This window comes from Lampetra fluviatilis, chromosome 48 (assembly GCF_964198595.1).
Source record: "Lampetra fluviatilis chromosome 48, kcLamFluv1.1, whole genome shotgun sequence".
In the NCBI taxonomy this organism is placed as follows: domain Eukaryota; kingdom Metazoa; phylum Chordata; class Hyperoartia; order Petromyzontiformes; family Petromyzontidae; genus Lampetra; species Lampetra fluviatilis.
Window position 1 is genome coordinate 5,193,987 of NC_136322.1, and position 14,352 is coordinate 5,208,338.

Sequence of the window (14,352 nt, forward strand, 5' to 3'; positions counted from 1 at the left end):
CAAAGTAAAAAACTACATAAAAAACTAAAATATAAACTGATACTTACTATACTCTACAATAAGCTGAGTTACTAACAACAAATAATAAATTACAATTCTACGTCGTAAGAAGTATATAATAAACTTCCATCTAAACTTTATTCTCTTAGCATATACAGTACTATATACTGCCATAGATAAACCCAACATTAAATTATATACTGTATTGCTGTAAACCACTATGTATTATTCAACTCACCCTAATGTGTATCGAAATGGTTTATTACGTCCTTCCAATGATTGCTAAGCCTGAATCCATCTTCTCGGTTAAAATTGTCTCTGTGTTTGTATATGTGGATCGCCTCATGAACGAATCTCTCATGATAGCCAGATGGCTTGAAGAGAACCTCCGTCTTGGAGAAGTCAATGTCATGTGAGCCCACTGAGTTGTAACAGTGGTCTGCCACGGCTGAGGTGTTTGTCCTACCGTGTTTTAGATCAGCTTTATGTTGACGAATGCGGTCTGAGACGTGTCGTTTGGTTTCCCCAATGTAACTGCTACCACAGAGGCAACTTAGTTTGTAGACGCCAGGGTACTGTATGTCTGGAATCACATCTTTTACAGACGGTACCAGATCACGGATTTTATGTACTGTGTTGAATCGGACCTGGATCTTGTGTTTAATCAGGATTTTGGAGATATTTTTTGTGACCCCAGCAATGTAGGGTAAGGTGATGGTCTTGAAAGGCTCCTCAACAGGATCCTTCTTGATGGTTGGAGTGATGGCTTTGCGGAAATCCGCAAAGCGGAAATCCGCAAAGCCATCACTCCAACCATCAAGAAGGAAATCCGCAAAGCGGAAATCCGCAGAGCCATCACTCCAACCATCAAGAAGGATCCTGTTGAGGAGCCTTTCAAGACCATCACCTTACCCTACATTGCTGGGGTCACAAAAAAGATCTCCAAAATCCTGATTAAACACAAGATCCAGGTCCGATTCAACACTACATAAAATCCGTGATCTGGTACCGTCTGTAAAAGATGTGATTCCAGACATACAGTACCCTGGCGTCTACAAACTAAGTTGCCTCTGTGGTAGCAGTTACATTGGGGAAACCAAACGACACGTCTCAGACCGCATTCGTGAACATAAAGCTGATCTAAAACACGGTAGGACAAACACCTCAGCCGTGGCAGACCACTGTTACAACTCAGTGGGCTCACATGACATTGACTTCTCCAAGACGGAGGTTCTCTTCAAGCCATCTGGCTATCATGAGAGATTCGTTCATGAGGCGATCCACATATACAAACACAGAGACAATTTTAACCGAGAAGATGGATTCAGGCTTAGCAATCATTGGAAGGACGTAATAAACCATTTCGATACCCATTAGGGTGAGTTGAATAATACATAGTGGTTTACAGCAATACAGTATACAATTTAATGTTGGGTTTATCTATGGCAGTATATAGTACTGTATATGCTAAGAGAATAAAGTTTAGATGGAAGTATATTATATACTTCTTACGACGTAGAATTGTAATTTATTATTTGTTGTTAGTAACTCAGCTTATTGTAGAGTATAGTAAGTATCAGTTTATATTTTAGTTTTTTATGTAGTTTTTTACTTTGGTTTTCTACATGGTTGTTTGGTAAATGCAGCTACATATCATTAACATTCCTTTCGTTTATTAATGCTGTTCCTTGCGCCCCCCCGTGGTGCTGTTGATCCTGCATAATGCATGGGCATAATGGGACTTTGAAACCCCTCCGCCCAGCTCCTACGCATTGCCCATTGGTATGCTAAATTCCTCTTCATATGCACATTCTTTTGTTAAGGCGCTCCTCCTCGCTACACCTATATAAGCTCCTAGCTTGATAATGTCTCATTCTTCGCCTGAGGACGGCTGCTTGCGTTGTGGCCAAAACGTCGTGAGAATTGTTTTATTTTTATTATTTTATTACTTCCCTTCTACGTGACTTTACTGAAAGAACCAAGAAGAAGTGTAGTGTTGTAAAGGACGGACTTCTAAACTTCTTTATGGCACACACTGTTTATTATCTTAACACACAGTCTCCTGACCCTGCACAGCTCACACTCACTCTTCGCTCCTATTCTACGAAGGTATAGCCTTCGGACTTGCTGTCTATCTAATCGTCCTGGTAGCCTAGCGTCCTTCGGCTGGGACCTGGGGGAGGCACACTGACCCGCCGCTGGCCCGGCGGGTCCCCGACCTCTGGTCGCTCAGGACCTTCGCCCTCACAAGGGCGGGAAGGCTGGGAGCCAGGGTCCTATCCAGGACCTATCTCCCCTGACCACTGGTTACACTGAGCCCCAGCCCTGACAAGGGCTGGAAGGCTTGGTCCAGGGTCCTAGCTGTCTTCAGCCAACTTGGGTCTTCGTGTAGCAGAACTCCAAGAGCTCTCAGGGCTCCGGCTTTTATACCTGTTCGTGGCCGGGTTGACCAATCCTCGGCCACCTCGTGGACATCTCCGATTGGTCCTTCCAAATCTGGCGTTTGGATCCTACCTCACCCCATTTGACCCTAACCGTTAGATTGAGCGGGAAAACCTTGTTTACTAACTGCTCTCTCACAGCTTGCGAACAGCGAGTAGTTATCACCACTACAGAATTGTCTGTGCAAGTGTGTATGCATATATGCATCACTCCCATATCATTCGTACCATATAATACTACTGTATATTATTAAACGTTTGTTGGCTAGCTGCCTGGCTGGTTGGAGGAAAGGGAGGGGTTATGTCCCAAAGGGGCACGTGGGATGCTAGTTTTCTCTAAAAAAATATTACAAACCAATAGTTTGTAATATGGGAAACAAATGGTGATGACATCTCTGACCCTAGGAACATATTTGCAGGTTTTCTGACCATTTGTGAGGTCTTGGGAGAGGGGAAATCCATCAGCTAAGAAAACATAATCGGGAAAAGTGGGGATGACCCTTCTGGGACTGCCGTGCCTCAAATATTGGAAGAAGTAGTCACAACCTGTGAACGGCTGGCTGAGGTGCCATCTGTTGAGGACGTACAGAAGGCGATCCAGAGTCTGAGACCAGGAAATGCACCGGGCAGAGATGATCTCCCAAGCGAACTGCTGTGGGAGGTTGGCGTTTGTGTGCAGACTGCCCTATATGACATCATTACAACACTCTGGACATCTGGACGGGTTCCACAGGATTGGAAGACTGTCCTGATGGCCCCCCACTTGAATAGGGAGGACTACACAGACTGTAAAAACTACTGAGACATTAAAATGAACTTCCTTGTCCCCTAAGATAAACTGGCTTTAAGGATGCACAACAATGACATCAATTATCATGACACGTGACATCCTGCAGCCTAGCAACGTTCCAGAAACATTCACGTGATAAATAAAGCAAAGGGAAATGTAACACTGATTTTTTTGTTTATTTTCCAAGTGTTGACCAATCGAAGTTGAGAACTCTCAAAACGAAATGTAAACTGGGAAATTGAAATGTTCCGAATAATTCTATATTTAAAAAAAACAGTGAACATGTTGCTTATGTTACTAATCCACTTTCTAATGCTGTTTCTCAGTTCCACCCAAAGCCAATGTGACAATTACTGACAAGACAATGACAAGCATGAGCTTCTCGTGGGAAGTTACTTCCTCCAGTTTGTACTACGATGCTCGCTTGGAAGACGATAACAACATAACCCAGTCCTCGTCTGTGTGGTCTCCGGGTAGCATCACATTCACCAAACTGATTCCTGACACAAACTACTATGCATATGTGACGACATCAAATTGGTATTGGATGCAAGAATCTGATGTGGTCATGGATAGAACCTGTAAGTATTTTCAAATCTGCAATTCAATGTCATTACAATGTCAAGAGCAAGGGCTTAATGACGTGTAACAATCATTTATGTTTACATGAACGTATTGGCAGGACACTGGCGGTGCACGGTATATAACAAAATAACGTTTTTGCGCAATGATTTATTTTATCGCGATTCGCAAACCGTGGTGTGTCAAAATCACTTCTCGCGATGCCAAAGCAGTGGGATGACGGAACGTTAAGTGAGCAGGGCTGAACACGAAGCTTCGCAGTCTGTTGTCATATAGCAGCGCCCAGCCTGATGACAATCGACTGCTCTGTGCTCCAAAGGGCAAGACTAGACTCCTTGTGCCTTCAGAGACTTGGTCGGACGGTGTCTCAATTAATTTTCGGAATAATTTCTTTGACGGACGGTGGCATCAAAAGATTACGCCTCGTGGTGTCACCACCGAACGTTTGAATGAGAGACGCCGCTGCTGAATCTGAGTGCAACTTCTGATGGAGAGTCCTGCAGCTCACTCAAGGGGAAACAGTGGCATCATCAGTATTATGACAAATCAGAATAGGTTTTACTCTTTATGGCAATAAGACAGGAGATGTTAAGCTGTTGAAACACCAGATTGATTACAGTGAGGGAAAACAGTATTTGATCCCCTACTGATTTTATACGTTTGCCCACTGACAAAGAAATGATCAGTCTATAATTGTAATGGTAGGTTTATTTGAACAGTGAGAGACAGAATAACAACAACAAAATCCAGAAAAACGCATGTAAAAATGTTATAAATTGATTTGCATTTTAATGAGGGAAATACGTATATGACCCCCTCTCAATCAGAAAGATGTCTGGCTCCCAGGCGTCTTTTACACAGGTAACGAGCTGAGATTAGGAGCACATTCTTAAAGGGAGTGCTCCTAATCTCAGATTGTTACCTGTATAGAAGACACCTGTTCACAGAAGCAATCAATCAATTTAGATTCCAAACCACCATGGCCAAGACCAAAGAGCTCTCCAAGGATGTCAGGGACAAGATTGTAGACCTACAAAGGCTGGAATGGGCTACAAGACCATCGCCAAGCAGCTTGGTGAGAAGGTGACAACAGTTGGTGCGATTATTCGCAAATGGAAGAAACAAAAAAGAACTGTCAATCTCCATCGGCCTGGGGCTCCATGCAAGATCTCACCTCGTGGAGTTGCAATGATCATGAGAACGGTGAGGAATCAGCCAAGAACTACACGGGAGGATATTGTCAATGATCTCAAGGCAGCTGGGACCATAGTCACCAAGAAAACAGTTGGTAACACAGTACGCTGCGAAGGACTGAAATCCTGCGGCGCCCGCAAGGTCCCCCTGCTCAAGAAAGCACATATACATGCCCGTCTAAAGTTTGCCAATGAACATCTGAATGATTCAGAGGACAACTGGGTGAAAGTGTTGTGGTCACATGAGACCAAAATTGAGCTCTTTGGCATCAACTCGACTCGCCGTGTTTAGAGGAGGAGGAATGTTGCCTATGACCCCAAGACCACCATACCCACCGTCAAACATAGAGGTGGAAACATTATGCTTTGGGGGTGTTTTTCTGCTAAGGGGACAGGACAACTTCACCGCATCAAAGGGACTATGGACGGGGCCATGTACCGTCAAATCTTTGGTGAGAACCTCCTTCCCTCAGCCAGGGCATTGAAAATGGGTCGTGGATGGGTATTCCAGCATGACAATGACCGAAAACACACGGCCAAGGCAACAAAGGAGTGGTTCAAGAAGAAGCACATTAAGGTCCTGGAGTGGCCTAGCCAGTCTGCAGACCTTAATTCCATAGAAAATCTGTGGAGGGAGCTGAAGGTTCGAGTTGCCAAACGTCAGCCTCGAAACCTTAATGACTTGGACAAGATCTGCAAAGAGGAGTGGGACAAAATCCCTCCTGAGATGTGTGCAAACCTGGTGGCCAACTACAAGAAACGTCTGACCTCTGTAATTGCCAACAAGGGTTTGCCACCAAGTACTAAGTCATGTTTTGCAGAGGGGTCAAATACTTATTTCCCTCGTTAAAATGCAATCAATTTATAACATTTTTGACATGCGTTTTTCTGCATTTTTGTTGTTGTTATTCTGTCTCTCACTGTTCAAATAAACCTACCATTAAAATTATAGACTGATCATTTCTTTGTCAGTGGGCAAACGTACAAAATCAGCAGGGGATCATATACTTTTTTCCCTCACTGTATACCTTTTGCAAGGAATCAAGTCTGCATTACGCACACGTACTTGTGGTGAACATGCAAAAAAACACGCTCTGACAATAATGACATCGTCAGGACTGTTTTATGAGGACCGGTGCATTATGCTACAATTGGTGTCCCGCCAATACGTCCAAATATATATAAACACATTTTTACTTATATATGAACACGACAAGGTACAGGACGTGCCCTTTCTCTTCCTCCTCAATCATTGGCTTGGTATCATTGCGTGCGAAGCATAATTTCACTCCATTGTCTTTTTCACTCGCCATCTCTTTATCTATATTATTTTGGTCTTTCGGTAAAGTCACGTAGATAAGTTCAAAGAAAATGGCAAAAAATAACAAAAAAACTACGACGTTTCGATCGCAACACAAGCGGTCGTCATCAGATGACATCAGATGACGACCGCTTGTGTTGTGATCGAAACGTTGTTTTTTTTCGTTACTTTTCGTTATTTCTTTGAACCTATCTACGTGACATTAACCGAAAGACCAAAACAGTATTAATTCCTGCAGTCACGAAAGCTTTAAGTCAAGATATCTCTCTCACACACCCCATATTTAAATAAACAACTGTCACACAGTGTATTAATATAAACACAACACATTTAAAATGAAACATGTAAAAATCGCGTACTGTCAAATTAAAACAAGCATAATCTACGGGGCTGGAATGCCCCCCCCCGCCCACCTTCACCACCGTTTTTCCTTGTGGGAAAATTACTCCCAGCTCAAAGCAAATGTCGGGAACGCAACCCCCCGCGTGAAGCGGGGGACTTGCTGTACGTTGGGGAAACAAGGGTTCAACAACGTTGGAAGTTCTTCTACATCCTGAGCATTCATTCATGCACCGCATTTCCCAGGTCTGTAAGACCTCAAAGACCCAAGGATCCTCTCTGTAGTATTGTCAGACTGTTGGAGCATGTGCTGTCAAGAGAGTAGCAGCACCTATGTAGGCCAGCACTGTGACACACGAAGCAGGCGGGTGGACCGGTTCAAATATTCGTTACTGGTGCTGGTGGCCGTAAGCGGGAAAGAACTTGGGTCTCCGGATTCGAAGCGCAGTGTAGTACTCACCATTACAACTACTACCGCTGCTCTTTAGGACCGCTCCTACCTCTGTACCTGCACAACATCACCGGCATAACGGCATCGTCTTACTCCACCAGCTTCTGAGACCTTGATCCATGCACGCAATTATTATTAATGTACACCAGAACGACTGCAATTCACTCGTTTGCGGTCTACATATTTTACCTTATTTGACGATTACTGATGGATTTAGAATGCCACTGCAAAGCCTCTTCACCCGTACATTTAAAAAAATGTCATATCACACCAGCACTCCGACTTTCACTCCACTGGCGTCCTGTCAAATATTGCAATGATTGTTTTTTTTAAAGACGGTTTCATGCTCTTGTCCCTCCATACCTCTCTTCTCTCACCTCAATATAACCTTTAGTTCCAGTTTTCATTTCATTTATTTGGTATAGCCCTGTGAGCCATTCGTCTTTTGAATCGGGTGCAACCGCAACAAACAAAAACAGGAACACAAAATCAGCTTAAAGTGACTACCTGCAAACAGAAAAAATCCAGGAAAAAACAGCAAAGTCTTCCAGACAAAGCACCGTATACCAATGCTGTGTGCAAAAATCCCAGTGGAATGCAAGTCAAACAATAACAACCATGAGACAATTTTGATTTAAGTTATCAGTCTAACTCTGTACTACAACAAACAAATATGGATAGATCAAAACTTTTCGAAATCACCAAAATAAAGCTATACAGCAATGTAACAGCGATCATAGGAACTGTGATTGAAATTTTACAATAAACGATATACATAATATGTACTACCAAACTTTTCAGACATAGCTGGCCGCATGAGTCACTCCATAACAGCAGGAGTATCAGTCGGAGTATCAATATTTTTCAATGCACATTTATAGATCAGCACACGATAATCAAAACACAAGATCATACTTTGCAGCGGTCATCCGAGGCCACTGAATAGCAGTGGCACCTAGGGGTGCACAACTCCTCTATAGCATCTTCGTGGTTCTTTTGGTAAAGTCACGTAGAAGGGAAATAATAAAATAATAAAAATAAAACATAACAAAATTATTCTCACGACGTTTCGGCCACAACGCAAGCAGCCGTCCTCAGGTGAAGAACAGGTTTGTTGGAAAGACAGCTTCTGAATGAAACACCACCAGGATTGGAGCGTATATTAAGCTGAGTTGGAGGGGGAAGAGCGCCTTGACAAAATAATTTGCATATCAAAAGGCATTTAGCATATTTGTAATAAAAGACTTGACCACGATATCTGGCTCAGTGTCCTTTATTCGGTCCGTACTGCGTCCCCACACGGCTGTCTCTCTTATTCTCTCTGTGCTGGTTCCGATGTCACTCCAGTCCACATCAGCAGCCCCGCTGCTGTTCTTGTCGCTCTTGCAGCCCCACAGCAGCTCCGCTGCTGTACTCTCACACAGCTCCCTTGGCTGTTCCTGCTGCAGCTCTCACGGCCTCGTGGTGTCTCGCCTTCTCGTCGCTCCTGCGACTCCTGGCAGCCACTCCGCTGCTCCTCACACACGACCTTACTGCCTATCTCTATCTGCAGCTTTACACCTCCCAGTAGCTCCCTACTGTTCCCAGGGTTGGCTCCCGCTTCTCACGGTGCCCCCTCAGCTCGTACGCCCGCGTGGCCCCACACCTTTTCATTCACACCCCGACTGCCTTCTCCTTCCGGTTTACCCGCTTAAGGACCCCCTACCTTTCACCCACGTCACCTGGCTCCGCCTCCTCGTGACGTCACATCCGGAAGGTCGCTTTCGCCCGCATTACACCACCCTCCCCCATAGAAAAAACCCAGCCGACCTCGGCTGAACAACACCAAAGCGTAATGCGGTGAACCGACCTTCCCCCTTAAAGGACACTAAGCATGCAATATAACAACAAGAACAACACACAAGTAACATCGACGAACGTACGAAAGCATGCGATAAATACGACGGCAAGAACAAGAACAATAACAACATACAATCAACGAAACGTAAGCGATTTGGAACGAGTGCGGGTCGCCGGCCCGTCCCGGACGGTCGGCGGCCCACTTGTAGAACGGGGACGCGATGGAACACGAGAAATGACAGGGGGTAATTCCCCTGCTGCGATTGGAAGTCCACCGACATCTCGTGTCCCTGACGAATCAGTCTTGGTCATATTCGGCGAATGCGCCTGCAGCGGGGTCGGAAGGGTCGCCGGGCTTGAAGGTCCCGCAGCCTTGGCAGGCGCCCTCCGAGCAGGCCCACTCCTCCCCCGCGGTGTCACGGTCGGCCTGTCTGGAACAGGTACGACAGGCGCTCTAGCAAGATCAATGGACGCAGGCGGGGAAGAGTCAGAGTCAGCAGCAACAGACCCCGGCAAGGCAACATTGGGAGATGACGCATCACGTAGGGGAGCAACATATGGTTTCAACCGCGACGTATGAACAAACCAACGGCGAGAACCAAACTGAACACGCGCCGACTGTGGATTGGGAACCTCAATGAGGCGCACAGGACCATGCCAAGGTTTGTGCAATTTAGGAGAGGTCCCCGGCCGCACCTGCGGGCAATGGAGCCAGGCCAGGTCTCCCACCTTCCAGGGGCACTCCCCCCCAGACCGCCGAGCATACCGCTCGTTCCGGGCCTGGGCTTTGGCCGTAGCCACGCGGGCGTTTTCCCGCGCCTCCGTAACCCGGCGAACCGTGTCCTGAATGTATTCAGGGAGTGGTTTACGAGGTCCCTTCACCCCAGTACCCAATTGCACATCCACCGGAGGCACGTTTTCCCGACCATACATAAGGTAAAACGGCGAATACCCTGTAGCCGCATGGGGCGTCATCCTGTACGCCGAAAGCACTCCGGGGATGTGCAGATCCCAATCCGATTGCTGCTCACTCACAGTATGGCAAAGCATGGCAGACAATGTCCTGTTCAGCCGCTCAACCATACCATCCGTCTGCGGATGGTATGGAGATGTCCGTATCTTCTTAGTCCCAAGGCCTGCGCACACTTCAGCCAACAATTTAGAAGAGAAATTTCGGCCCTGGTCCGTGAGGAGTCTCTCCGGCGCCCCCTTGTCCATAATGTACCCAAACAAAAAGGCGTCGGTGATGGCCGCGGCCGACTGATCGGGCAACGGCCAGGCCATCGGCCAACGGGAGAGATACTCGACCCCTACCAGCAAATATTTATTTCCCCTCGCCGATGGTGGGAAGGGTCCCAATATGTCCAGTGCCACCAATTCATTGACTCGAGACACCTGAATCGACTGGAGAGGCGGCACGTAAGGATGTTTAGGCGGCTTACGCCGGGCGCATTCAGGGCACGCGCGCACGTGCCCTACGACATCTGTCGCCATGCCGTGCCAAAAATAATGACGTTGTAACGTCAACAAGGTCTTCTGCACCCCTAAATGCAATAGTGTGTCACAATGGAGAGTTCTAATCAACTCAAATCGCAAGGACGTTGGTACCACCACACGCCAGCTTTCCTGGAACCTTTCTTGCCACATAAGCAGACCATCTCGGAGAGCGGTTCGCGGCCCCACAGCCGAACTCGGACTCCCCTTGTCCCTCATAGACCGCTTCCGCATGGACAACAACGACTCGTCCATCATCTGTTCCCGAATCCAGACAGACCGCGGCAGATTCAAAACCCCATCAGTCGGTCCCGGTTCCATCGGAGTATCCGACTTCCCGACGGCCAACGTGAGCGGCTGAGAGGGGTTGAGAATCGGCGAACACCTATGCGTCCCCGACGCACATTTACAAGGGGCGCGCCCTGGTAATCTGGAAAGTGCGTCAGCGTTCGCATGGCGCACTCCCTTCCGATGTTGAATTTGGAAGGAAAACTCCTGCAGCGTGTCCAACCAACGTGCCCACTGTCCCGATGGCTGGTCCATTTTAAGTGCATATTGCAAGGCCGCATGATCCGTACGCACAATAAAAGAACGACCGTAAAGGTACGGTCGAAATTGCCGCAGGAAAAAAACAACCGCCAAAAGTTCTCTACGAGTGACACAGTAGCGTGTTTCCGCAGGCGACAAGACTCGGCTACCATACGCCACGACGCGCTCTACGCCCCCTTTAGACTGTGATAATACCGCCCCAATACCTGTGTCACTCGCGTCCGTATCTAGAATGAAAGGGCGATCAAAATCGGGATAATCCAATGTCGGGGCCGTAGCCAATAGATCGCGCAGACTCCGAAAGGCCGCCTCTTCCGGCTCTCCCCAAACAAATTTCCGTCCTTTACCCGTAAGGAGATGCAAGGGCCTCGCAATCGTCGCAAACCCCGGCACAAATCTTCGGTAATACGAGGCAAATCCCAAAAACCGTCGAACATCCCCCACAGAGGCCGGAGTCGGCCAATCCCGGACACACGCCGTCTTTTCCGGATCCGTGGACACCCCCTCGGCACTCACAATGTGCCCCAAATAACGGACGGACCGTTGCAGTAGGTGGCATTTCTTTGGTTTGAATTTCAAATTGGCAGAGCGCATCCTCGTGAACACTGTCTCCAGCCGCGTTAAATGTTCCTCAAATGTGCGGCTGAACACAATAATATCGTCCAAATATATAAGACACGTCTCCCACTGCAACCCCGTCAAAACGAGCTCCATCAATCTTTGAAACGTAGCAGGGGCCGCATTCAATCCCATTGGGAGGCAGTTGAATTGAAATAACCCCTGCGGCGTACGGAATGCGGTTTTCTCCCGTGAGGACTCGTCAAGGGGAAGCTGCCAAAATCCCGAAGAGAGGTCCAGTGTGGAAAAGAACTTAGCCCCCGACAATGCGTCAAGGGAGTCGTCCATACGCGGCAGGGGGTACGCATCTGCCACCGATATCTTATTCAATTTCCGGAAATCGACACAAAATCTCAAGTTGCCATCCTTTTTCTTAACCAAGACCACAGGAGCGCCCCATGGGCTGTTAGATGGCGATATAATGTCCGCAGCCAACATGTCTTCCACCGCCCCCCGAACGTGTTCTCGCTCCGCTGGACTCATCCGATGCGAATTTAACCGAATAGGGGCAGCGTCGCCCGTCTCAATGTGATGGGAAAGCAAGGATGTGCGTCCCAAATCCAAATCGTCGGAGCTGAATACATCCGAATACGTCAGCAACAATTTACGCAGCGCATCACGTTGCCCCACGGACAGGGAAGAATTTTCGTCACATAAGGTAGCGATCCAACGATTGTCCGAACTCCTTGGCTCGGAAACACCAGCGACCACTCCTCGGCGATGCGGACAATCGTGCGTCGCAAACGTCGTAGTGGCATGTGCCACAACCGTACCGGCCGGAACACGGATGTTTTCCACCCCCGCATTAAGCACCTGTAAAACCGGTAATTGATCCGGCCGGACGATGGTCTGTGCCCCAACTAACGCCAATCCCGTTGTTATCGTGGCGGATGGTGACAACAAGACCCCTAATGCTCCTAGCCGATCGGGCAGGGGCTTCCGATACCGCAAGGGTATAAGCATCTGTGAACCAGGTGGGATGTCCACAGATGCGACGGACAGCGCCTGCACCTGTACGGCCGAAGCAGGTCGCCCCCAGGGCGACGGCAGAAACGAGATTCGACGGCCCCCCCGGCAATTCAATACAATTCTCATTAATTTTAATCAAAATGGGCATCTTAGCCAAAAAATCCGTGCCTAGTAAGCAAGGAACCGCCAAAGATCTCGATATTAACACCACGCCCGAAGCCGACACATCCCCTATAGATATCTTAGCATCCACCTGGCCCACAATCCCCATACTACCCCCGTTTGCAGCGACGCAAGACCCATAAACCGGACGCACAGCCCCCGGCGGAATGCCCAACAGATGGAAAATGACATCCGATATAATAGTCGCAGACGCTCCCGAGTCGACCAAAATGCGCACGTCCACACCTTGTATGGACCCCGGTACAGTGGACGAACCCGTAGCGGCCGCGACAACTCTCCGTGCCAATTTGCGCCACTGCGTAACTGAATGACAAGGCCCCGTCGATGGCCTTTCTTTAACAACAACAATAGGATCGCGCAACACAGGTGGTGGGTGAGGTGTAAAGCCTTGCCGAGTGTCTGGTGCGTGCCGACATGCCTGTTTCGGAGGTTCCTTGGTCGGCTTGTCCGGTGTTGTGGGCTCCTGCTGCGGCGGACCCGGGAAGCGGGCCCAGCAATCTCTGGCGTAATGGCCCCTACGGCCGCAGCGGAAGCAATCGGCCTCGTTGCGCCGAAGCGCAGGTCCTGCGTCCCGGCGGCCCCGTCCCGATGGCGTAGCGCGCGGCCCCGGCCTTCCGCGTCCCGGCCATGGAGAGGAGGCAGCCGTCAGCTCCTGTGGACCCCGCTCATCCGGCACATAGATCGCCTTTGTGGGGTCCCACCCCATCGCGCCTCCTTCCTTGACGGGCCCACCCGTCCATGCCGCCACTTGCTTCCAGCGACGGAGATTAAACTGCGCGTCCAGACACTTTGCTGCCGCCCGGGACGTGAGCTTCTCATGCCCACACACAGGCATGGGGATCCCCAGATCCCGAGACAGCTCCAGCATTTTTCCCAATATGAGGGGCTCGAGCAGATCCTGTGGCGTGTCAGGATATGCCGCCATGGCCAGCTCCAACACCGCACCCCTGAACGCCACGGGCGATTCTTCGGGTGCTCGTTGTCGTTGAGCGAATCGCCGATGCGCGTCGTCAGGTGGCTCATAGGCGTCGGCCATTTCCTCAAAAACTCCACATAACGTCTTCTTCTTATCGGCCGTTATGGAACGGAAAAATCGCACAGATTCGTCGTCCAGTAGAGTCGGCAACACTTCCAAGGCCTCCGCATCGGTCCATCTTGCTGAACGAACCGCCGCCAAAAATCGGCAGGCGAAAGCGCTCCAATCGCCCCCGATAGAGAATTCCTTAACCGTAGTAAGGTGGCGACTCCGACTCCTCTTCACGCCGTCTTCCAATGATGGTTGTTGTGGAGGTAAATTCAAAATGACGTCGGCCCGCGGCGTGGCCAAGATGGCGGTTTGGCGCCGCGGAGCGCGCAAGATGGCGTCTTCTTGCCGCGTGGCCAATGGCGGCGGCAGGGCAGGCAACGTGGCGGACCGTGGAGCACCTTCTCGTTCCATCGTCGTCCTTGGCGTAACGAGATGACACAGATGCGCCAGGACGTCCTTGAGTGTCTCCAGTTGTTCTGCCACCTGTTGCCATCTTTGCTCAGCGTCCGATGTTGTTGACGGACCCGCCATCGCGCCGACATCTTCCACGCCCGTC

The 14,352-nt window shown here is 48.9% G+C and overlaps 1 pseudogene; it reads left to right on the forward strand.

Moving 5' to 3' along the window:
* The window catches only part of LOC144948134 (receptor-type tyrosine-protein phosphatase beta-like), a 96,414-nt pseudogene that overhangs the window by 19,236 nt on the left and 62,826 nt on the right, over window positions 1-14,352 (forward strand).